This window comes from Parasteatoda tepidariorum, chromosome 4 (assembly GCF_982258835.1).
Source record: "Parasteatoda tepidariorum strain Cologne lab strain chromosome 4, Ptep-v5.0, whole genome shotgun sequence".
NCBI classification, from domain to species: Eukaryota; Metazoa; Arthropoda; class Arachnida; order Araneae; family Theridiidae; genus Parasteatoda; species Parasteatoda tepidariorum.
In genome coordinates, this window is record NC_141758.1 from 66391633 (window position 1) to 66402205 (window position 10573).

Here is a 10573-nt window from a genome sequence, read left to right on the forward strand (position 1 = left end):
TCGTAGCAAGTATTCTTCCAGAATTTTAATGTTTACAAAAAAAGCCCAAAAGCTCCGGAAGTTCAAGGACTCCTCCAGTTAACCTCACGTATCATGGGTGCCATATTTGTTTTTAAACCATTTTGTTCCATTTTCTACGTAAGAACGAAATAACCACACATCTGATAAAAACTATCTCAGAAAATAATAAATCATTCCCCACCATTTTATTGATTGATATTTATCCTTGTCTTTCTGCACCAAAAACATTTTTTTTTAATTTATAGAATTTTTTTCACGTTTTACCGTTTGTATGCCAATTTTTTTGTAAATATATACCTTTTCATGTAATATCTTTACTGAAATCAAACTGTTCCTGCATTTTATTAACAAAATCAGTAGAAAACTGAAGAAAATCTTCATTTCATTTATATGCAAACCTGATACGACGTTTTTCAACTAGGCGCTTTTTCCATTCGCGCAAAAGATGAGTCCGGCAGATAAACGGGTAACTCATACCTTCCAACATATGAGGATTTTGAAAATAATTTTTTTTCTAGTGGCAGCAAACCGAAGTAGAAATTTTTAAAGCAAATGGATCTCTCATAAAACTTTTATCAGAACTTAAGAATCTAGCCATATGGTCTGCACTTTGATAAGACTGTTTGAACAATTTATAAGTAATAGTGGACAAGTTACGCTAAAATTAATTTTTTTTAAATATTAAGACATTAATTTTGCTACCGTCTGAAAAGAAGATTTCTGAAACTACGGGAATTCCGTAGCAGTTGGAGGGTATCAGTAGCGCGGATGTTATCAAACAATGGAACTCCAGCATCCGGAATACTTTAGCGAAAACGGAGTGTTTTGTAGCAATATTAAAAGTTCCTTTATGAAAAAATATGTAAGACATACTTATTCAAATAGATATAGATACTCACACACACTTGATACTTTGCTGTGTAAGCTACCATTTGCCAAACTGTCACAACTGATTTATTTCATATTACAATACAATACCGATATTTATATTATTAATATATTATGATGATCTCAAAATGGCTTGCTTCTCCAAGAAATATTTCTAGAATGAAATATAGAATGCTAAATGCTAGGAGTCCTTTTGATTTATATCTATTGTTTAGAATTAAAAAAAAACATTTCAAAGTAACTTTTTTTATTGTCTATATCAGAACATAGTTTTTAGTGAACTTTGTATTATTTTTTTAAAAAAATAAAGCAATAGTCACGGTATAATTTGTATATTTGTGGTATGGACTACAACACTCAACAGCTATCTCTCCAACTATAGATGGAACGAAACCAAATCTTTAATTTAGATCACTCAGAAAATTACAAAACTCGTAATTCATGAATTTTAAAACTCAGGAAACTTTTTGTGCTTTGAAATCGACATTGTTAAGTCCAAATAATTTATTTCTTTTCTTTTAGTTAGAATTTATACGTATTTAATTATCAACAAGCTGTGTAATCACGTAGAAAAACGTGAGACAATATGTTTAGAGACGTTGAAATTTATATTACTAAACAGATTTATGAGTTTTTTTAGTTATTTTACCAAAGTAAAAATATATAAAATTTTTATCTATATTTAAAAGAAAAAAAAACGTATAGCAACGCACATCTCTTGCAGAAATTAAAAAAAATGCCTTAAATAGAATTTATAAAAATTTTAATCAAAAAATTACGTTCTTACCTATTGTTATAAATCTATAATTGAAAGGAAAGAAAAAAACATTTGTATATTGTTCTTTTTTTAATTGCAAACGATATTTTGAATTCATTTATTAAATGATTGAAGGAAGCAATTATGAATCGATTACGGAAAAATCTGATAACATCTTTCATGCGTATTTGTTTATAAAGTCGCTTTTTTTTGTAAACATTAGTCATAGAATATGCGGTTCGATCTTTCCAATCGCATTTCCGCATTGAAGATGACGCTTTTTCCGTTAATATTTTAGGGTGAATGAAACATTAAAATCAAAGAAAGATTGTAATAAACGTCAATTAACTGGGCTTATTCCTTTATTAAAATGAAAATTTCACAAAGTCAGAATACTTCAAACAAAACTGTTAAACTGTTTCAAATTATTGTGGCATAAATGCAACGTTTTGTGTTAATGTAAAAAGCACTTTATGAAAAAAAGTGGTAGGGCATTTAATTGGACTAATATGACATTTCATATTCTAGGTTACCACTTTAATTTTAATCCATCACAATGAGCTAATTGTAGATTCAATTAATTATTCATTTAATTTATTCATTGTTACTCATAACATACATATGCAGTGTTTGTATGCTCATTTCAAAAGACTGCTTATAAGCCCTTGTCAAGTTAAAACACGGATATTTTATTTTTCCAATCGTCGTTGAACAACCGACGCAATTATTGAGTTTACGATTATCAATGTTCAAATCCGTTGCCTCGTAATTTTGAACCCAATACAGAAGACAAGGGAACTCTTGGATCAAGTATTGGGAGAAATTTGCCTTCGTGGATGACTTTTTGATGGAACTAACCCACATATGCGTACTTAGAGAGGAAAACCACAAAAACCTCCCAACGTTAGCCTAACGGCAAAGGGGACTCTAACCCATGATCCGTCAGCACTGAGGATATTTTACGTGAACACTGTGCGAAACGTGGAGCGAGATTCGTGTCGATCAGCTATCGAGATTCGAAACCGGGGCACCTCATTGGGAGGCGAGCGCTCTAGCAAAGGATAGGAAAGAACATCACAAAGGTGCATCTTTAGTTATAGCGGGATTCGAGCCCTCTATCGCCATTTGAGCGTTTGGCGGCCTGAAGGGCCCCGCCAATTTCAGATTTGAATACAGATATTTATAGTATAGGTGAACACTATTGGTTGGGTCTTCCTTTTTTAAAAAAATATAAGTATATATATAATATTAATATATATAATATAAAAAAGGAACATCTATTATATATAATTCTCTTACGTGGCTCCCAAATTTTAGCTGTATTTCTTTTCCGCCGGTGGCAACGTTTGCTTTGTTTTAAAAACACCAAAGCATTCTGCCTTTTAATGATGTGTTTCTGATCTAATATATATAATTCTCTTACGTGGCTCCCAAATTTTGGCCGAAGTACTTTGTACAACTAAATAAGATTCTTTTCGCAACAGTTAAATATTTACTTTATTTTCTTCATTCATAGAGAAAACAGTCGGCAAAGAATTCTGTTAGGTTAAAAAACATTTCGCTAAAAATATAACGAATTCTAAAAGAAATAAATATAAACAACTTAAAAAATAAAAATGCTGTTGCCAGCCATAGAATTATTTGAAAGTTAACTTAGCAACATAAATCAAAATGACATAGAAGCGCAACTAGATCAAAATTATGATACCTGAGCGCTTGACGTAACAAATCATTCAATTCTAAAAGTGTTGTATCGCTAAATGCCCAAATTAACAATTGTGTTCTTAAAGAAATTCTATAAAAAGTTTTAAATAAACAACCTACTTCTACAACTGCTTCTTGAAGAACTTGGATTCATTGATTAAAAATATTGTTTTAATTTTACAGTACTAACTTTACTTCTACTTTCATTACTGCTATGACCCTCTTTCATTACATTTTACAACTTCATGCTAAATTTGAGGATTTTAAGTTGTTTTGTGGTTGAATACTGACATTTAGAAATGTGTACATAAAAAAAAATAATATTTAGAGGTTAAGAGTTGCCTCAGAAAAATTTGAATTGTTGACATGGAACTTAACAATGGAAACAATCGTTTTTGTGAAAAATTGAATTGTATTGTTGACATCAAAACTAAAAATATTGTGTTTCAACTTAACAATACTACCTTAATTTATACTTTAGAATTGCCTCGGAGAAATTTGAATTGTTAGCAATGACTTAACAAAACAAACAAACAGTTTTATTTTAACTGACAAATACTATATAATAATTTTAACTTTTTCTATACTCATTTTCTTACTCTTTTCTTTGTTTTTTATACATTTTATTCTTTTGTGATAAAATAAAAAACTTATAGTTGTTCTGCTTCTGAACACTGATGAAAACACAAAATGATGGGCTTCATCAACAATCAAAAATATATACATTTATTTTACAAATTCCATATTATTAAGGTGGCGCCCTTCAGAGAATTAAAAATACAAAATTATCTTCATCAAAGCTGATGCTTTACATCTGGCGTTCAGTGGCAGACTACTATTTCATATTGTTTTACAACACATGGCTTTAGCCCTCTGGTGGGAAAGACTTTAAAACAAAACTTACAACAGTTAGTTTTCTCAACAACTGAAATTTAGAATAGTGTGATTAAGAAAAATATGTGAACTGTTTGCAATTTCAAATTAATATTGAAATGTACAGGTTTAGAATTTTCTACAGTGAAAAGTTTTCGGATCTTCAGTATTCAAAAAAGTATACAAAAACTAGACGTTAAGAACGTATCCAATGAGCGAGCAAAGCGAGCATTGGATTGCGAAGCAATCCGAAAAGAACTGTGAAAGCAGTTCCGGGGGTTGGTGAGCGCCAGCGAGCAGGGGGCGAAGTCTCCTAGTAATATATATATATATATATATATATATATATATATATATATATATATAATATAAAAAATATAATATTATATATAAGTTTCAAGAATGAAATAATTGAGCTACCAGTCTTTGTCTTTTTGAAAAAATTTCACGAGAATATTGGCTCCAGACTTCTTCGGGGCAGGTGGGTCATTAATGCATTTGGACAGAGTTAAAGTTAGTTTGGAATAAAGTAAGAAGCGGTAAGTTAAAAGTAGCACGGCTAATTTGACAAACTTCTTTTGCCCTTTTGGTTTACTTCTAGCATAACTAACCACTTTACTTACTTTATTTACAAAAATTGGGCACCTGGGCCACTTAGCGGCCCCTATCCCATACATCTAGAAATTTACAGAAAATTTATAGTAATAACATTTTGAATTTAGCAGTCGATGTGGCAGCTAATAGAAAAACAAGCACTTTGCTTGAGTAAATATAACATTTGAATATCTGATTCATCGAATCTAAGTTGACATATATAAATATAAACATAATTTGACATATATATACATAAGTTGACATAAATAAATATTAACATGAATTGATACATATTTCACTAATTAAATTTCTATATTTTAACTAGCACATATTTAATTATGACATACATTGAAGTTCATTTGAATACATTGTGGTAGCCATAAAAAAAATCAAGCCGTTTGCTTGTGAAATAATAAAACAATGAAAAAATTTAATATGACAAATTGACGTTTTTACTTAACACTAGAAATAATGATTGTAGACTTAAATTAAAAATAAAGATAAAACATGATTTGATAAGCACAGTAATTGATTTTTGAAAAATGAAAGGTATAATTGATGAATATAGATAAATCATACCTTGATACATGATAAAATAACATATTTTTAGAAAATGCAGTAAATATATTTTATCAGCATAACTAACCATATTAGTTCAAAGTGTAATTAAGTAATTTTTTTTTACTTAAGAAGTGGTGAAGTAAATCGCGTTCGAGCTCCTTCGTCACACGAATTCTCCCCCTCTTCAGTGGGCGTAATCCTTAATCAATCTTCAACTGTCAAAATCGGAGAAGGAAAATCGGAGGGGTGAAGAACTAAGATGAGGTTTGAAGAGGGGTGCTAGAGGATTATCCTTTATCGCCTCTTATTTGCAAATTATTTATAACAAGCTGATTATAATGCTGATTAGTAGAGGAAAGCACGTGCTTTTTTGAAAGTTATTATCTTAAAATTTCAAAAATTTATTCTTGATTTAAGTTTAAATTATTTAATTTCAGACAATTTATCAAAAATGAAATAAAATAATTCTATATTTACCACTAAATATAAATGGTGTTTTAAAAATCATACATTTCCATGAATTATAACTTAATGTTAGTTAATAATTTTAGTTTGCAGTTATTTAATTAAATTTATGTTATGTTATTAATGTTCAGTTATTAGTTATTATTAATTTCTTATAAACATTGCATAATGATTCTTAAATATAAGTTCTTAAAGGTTTTAACGTTGGTTTCAATTTTTCCTTGGTTTACATTTATGCGCATTTTAATTTTTCTTAGTTATGATACTCAACTTATACCAGTTTTTTTCATTATTTCGATTGTAAGCTCTCCTAATTGTAGTTATTTAGTTTAATTTACGTACAATGCAAATTTTTATTAATTATAGTGATTTTTTATCAACATTTTGTAAAAAAATTTTAGGAAAATTTTCAATTTTTTAAATGTCAAAAGTTTTCATTATTTTGATGTCATGTCATTTAAACTTATTTTTTATCTCTATCATCTATATTTATTTATTCGTTAATTTACAATTATACTACTGTTTTATTAAAAAATATATTTTGTGAATATTTGGATTATATTTGATTTTTTATTATTTTTCAATCATGGCTATGCGTGGAAATTTAACTGTAGCATAACTCTTATACGAATAATTTCGTAATCTCTTCTTAAAGAAGTAAATGTTAGGGAAATCTGTTTTTAACGGTTAACAACATGTATTAATAATTATAAAAAATACACATGGAAATCGAGAAAAATGTTATATATTCATTTACTTAAATCGAAAGCCTTATCTCTTTACAGGAAGGGTTTATAAAATGAAAAATTATGCTTCGGCTTTCAATAGTTGCACAATATATACATCACAGTATATGTCATGCCCTGAGAAAGATTTTATTCATTGCAAATTTTTCTTGCTGAAAAGCAGAAAATTTTGTATTTGCTGTTATTGTATTTGTTTATTATGCTACATACATACATACATACCTTACCTTTGAAAAAATTTAGTCAATAAATAATTGTGTCAGTAAGTATTACAAGTAAGTACAGTCAGTATTTTTACAATATAACGAACTCTCAATCTTTAAAAATGACTTTTCATTTCAAATCTTAAAGATTAATGTATTATAAAAACTATCAGAACCTTGTTTCTTTATTATATTAATTTCTTTCATCGCTTCATCGCTATTAGAGTATAATATAATCTTTTACTAACAAAAACCTACTTTTTGTATTAATTAAATTTTCTTTCCTATTGCTATAAATGCTATAATTATATATTAATTAATATATATTAATGTTATAATTTAAAATAATATTTAAATGTTATAATTTAAAACTGAAAAATAAATCTTTATTTATTATTTTCTAAAAAAAAACCATCACTGCTTTTGCCCAGCAAGTGCCAATGTAATAGCCAAGGTGTATACAATTGCCGATGTCGACAGAATAATTTCGTCAACAAAACTTTATGTTAATAAAATATACAAACTAGAATAATGCTTAAAATTAAATTTCTTTATTCTTAGTTTGCATATATTTCTGGTTTTACATACTAAAGTTAATTATAATTTTGAAAATTTTAATTTTTTACGTAATAGATTTATCAATAGGGTGAGATGAACGCGTGCGAATATATATATAATATATATTATCAAAATAAAAAAATAAAAAAAATTATATAAAGAAACTTTGATTATAGATATTTCTAATTTCCGTTAAAAATGACTTCAGATATTTTATTTTGATTTTTTTGATTGCCATTATTGATAGTAAAGTCGTACCTCAATTTTCGCTAGCATACTACTAGCATTGCAATTTTTATCCAAACATAAATTCAAATCTTAATTGAAATAAATAAAACAGGAGGTAACCAAAATAAACATAACTACATTAATTCAAATTCAAATTGGAACAGCGCACAAGGCAAATCTTATAAACAAGTAATAATATAAATTTACTCAAAAAAATATATAAATATAATTAAAAGAAAATTAAATAAAGTTGTGTGTTTACAGAGCAGCACTTCATCAGGGGACACACTTTCTGTAAATTCTGTCTTCACTTTCTGTAATTTTTAGTTATACACAGGGCTGACGATTCTAAGGTTGCTCAGTAATCTCTTAATTTATTCCTTTCCTTGTGCGTCAGACATAGTTTAATACATTTTTTGTCAGTATACCTGGTGTAGTAATTATTTTTGTCTGACTTTATTACTTTCTACATTTAGTCATGTAAATTTGAAATGCCTTTTCCTCACATTTTAATTTTCAAACTTCGTAGTTTACTTTGATTTTTTGTTAGTTAATGAAAATCCGAAGAAAATGATATTTTTTGAAAATTTCTCTGTAATAATTTTTATTCTTCGGTCTTTGTTATTTTTCAAACATTTTTAAACTAAATGGTGCTTTTTGTTCATTTTTGGGATTAATTTTGTAATCCGTAATTCTTAATTCTTATTAATAAAATAAGTCTTCATGAAAACTCTGTAATAGTTTTAAGGAGTACAACAAATTTTTCAGACTTATTTCCTGTTTAATTGTAAATATTTTTTTAAAACTTCATTTTCATAGGATTTTAACTTTTGCATTGTTTATGTTAATAATATTTTTGTGAATTGTTTTCTCTATATTTTTTTAGAATAATTTAAAGTCATTAAATATATTTCATTCAATTTATACTTGAAATTTTTTAAATATTTTAAAAGTATATAACATTATTTCCCATATCATTAGGTTTTTCAAAATTTTTTTTTAAATTTTCATTAGCCTTTTTCGTTATCTAGCTATCCAATTTTGTTTCGAACAGCCATAATTCGAAAAATAATATTACATTGTTAATTTTAAAAAAAATAATAATAACCATGTATAACATACAATATACTCTAATATACAATACACTCTAATATACAATAAATGTTAGGTTATAATTTTAGAATTAACAATGTGTTTAGATTATACTTCGTTAAATGAGAAACATATTTAAATATGGCACGCTGGAAGATATATATACATATATTTTAATTTGTGTAAATATATATATATTTCCTTTTATGTAAACTTAATTTTTATCTTAGACTAAATCAGAGAAATCAGATGACTTGTTAAAATTAAAAGTCATTTTAAAATGAAAATTAATTCCTTCATTTGTTTTAAATTTTTTCATCCCTTGTCCTTTATCATGAAAATTGAATTAATTTTTCACCTTGGAATAAAGCAGAAAAATTAGAAGACTTGTTAAAATTCAAAGTCATTTTAAAATAAAATTCAGTTTGAGAAATCAATCTCTTTTGCCTCCTTCCTTTGTTTTATTTTTTTTATACCTTGTGCTTTATCATTAAAATTAAATTAATATCATAAAGTTAATTTTAATTTTTTGTATACTGAAAATTTATATTCATGATTAAATTCAAATCTATGTCAGAATCAATATGTAAATCACAAATTATTCCTGATTCAATATGTTTTTGCGGAGCGAAAAACCATTTCATGTCATTATGATTAGAATGCATCTATAAAATGTCTTGCTCAACATTAACAAATTTAAAGGAGTAAAATTACAAAATTAATTAAATGTTAATGCACTTTTTTCTTTTTAATTTGTTTTCGATTGATAAATCATTTTTTGTTAACTAATTTGTTGCTGTGAATGTAATAGTTAAATCATAGTCATAAATAACGGAAATGATTTAAATAATTACAATTAGTTAATTACAATATAAATAATGCAACTAATTTTAAAATATTAGATCGGACGAAGTTTATGACTTTGCATTCAGAACATACGCTTAAAAAGGATAACCCTATAGCCTCTGAAACTCTGTGGAGGAAACATTTTGAGCGTGTTAGGTGGGCGTTAGGTGTTGACCATCATTTTGTAATAGGTGTTCCTTTGTAACACTCCTTACAATGCCTTTTGATCATTTTGGGGGGAATAAGTTTGTGACGCAACGTACCCGTCATCGAATTAAATAAATCAAGCTATTATGACCCCGCCTACAAATGAACTACTAAAGAAATAGTTTGGCTACCCGTTTTAACTTTTATAGTCTGATTGAGAACGTTTCATACTGTCACATATACGTGACAGTAGGCGGGAAAGGGTTAATGGGTTTATACGTTCGCTGAAACCTTATGCCTAAAATCAAAGAACAGTGATTTCATCCAACAGAACATAACAGTTGTAGCACTATTTTAACCGATTATAATAGACGATTATATAAAAAAAAAATAGTAACTTCTCCCCTTTTAAACGGGAGATTTTTAACATTAAAAATAATATTTAAATTTCAATAAAAAGTAATATTTAAAAGGTTAGTAATTTTCATCTTTCACAATTTAATTTTTGGTTTAGTAAATTAGATTCACAATGCCTTTGACCACAACCATATAGAATCAGTTTAAACCAATGAATTGGGCACTGAATGTTTTATCAAAATTAAACAAATTATGATTATTTTAATTATTTTTCTACCACTTTAAACATTGTGGCCTCTGTGAAAAAGTATGAAAAACTATTATCCTTTTCAATAATTGATTTGATTAGAAAAGCAACAGCAAACGTTCAGAGAGGCTTATTTGTCCTTGTCAAGTAGAAGAACGGATATCACAGGTTGAAGAAAGAAAGACATCAAAAATATATTCAAACTTCGCGGATCGAACCAGCTGCTTCCACGCTACAGAGCGTTAGGCGAATGAGGTTGATTGAAAACGATGTAGTTCAAATATAT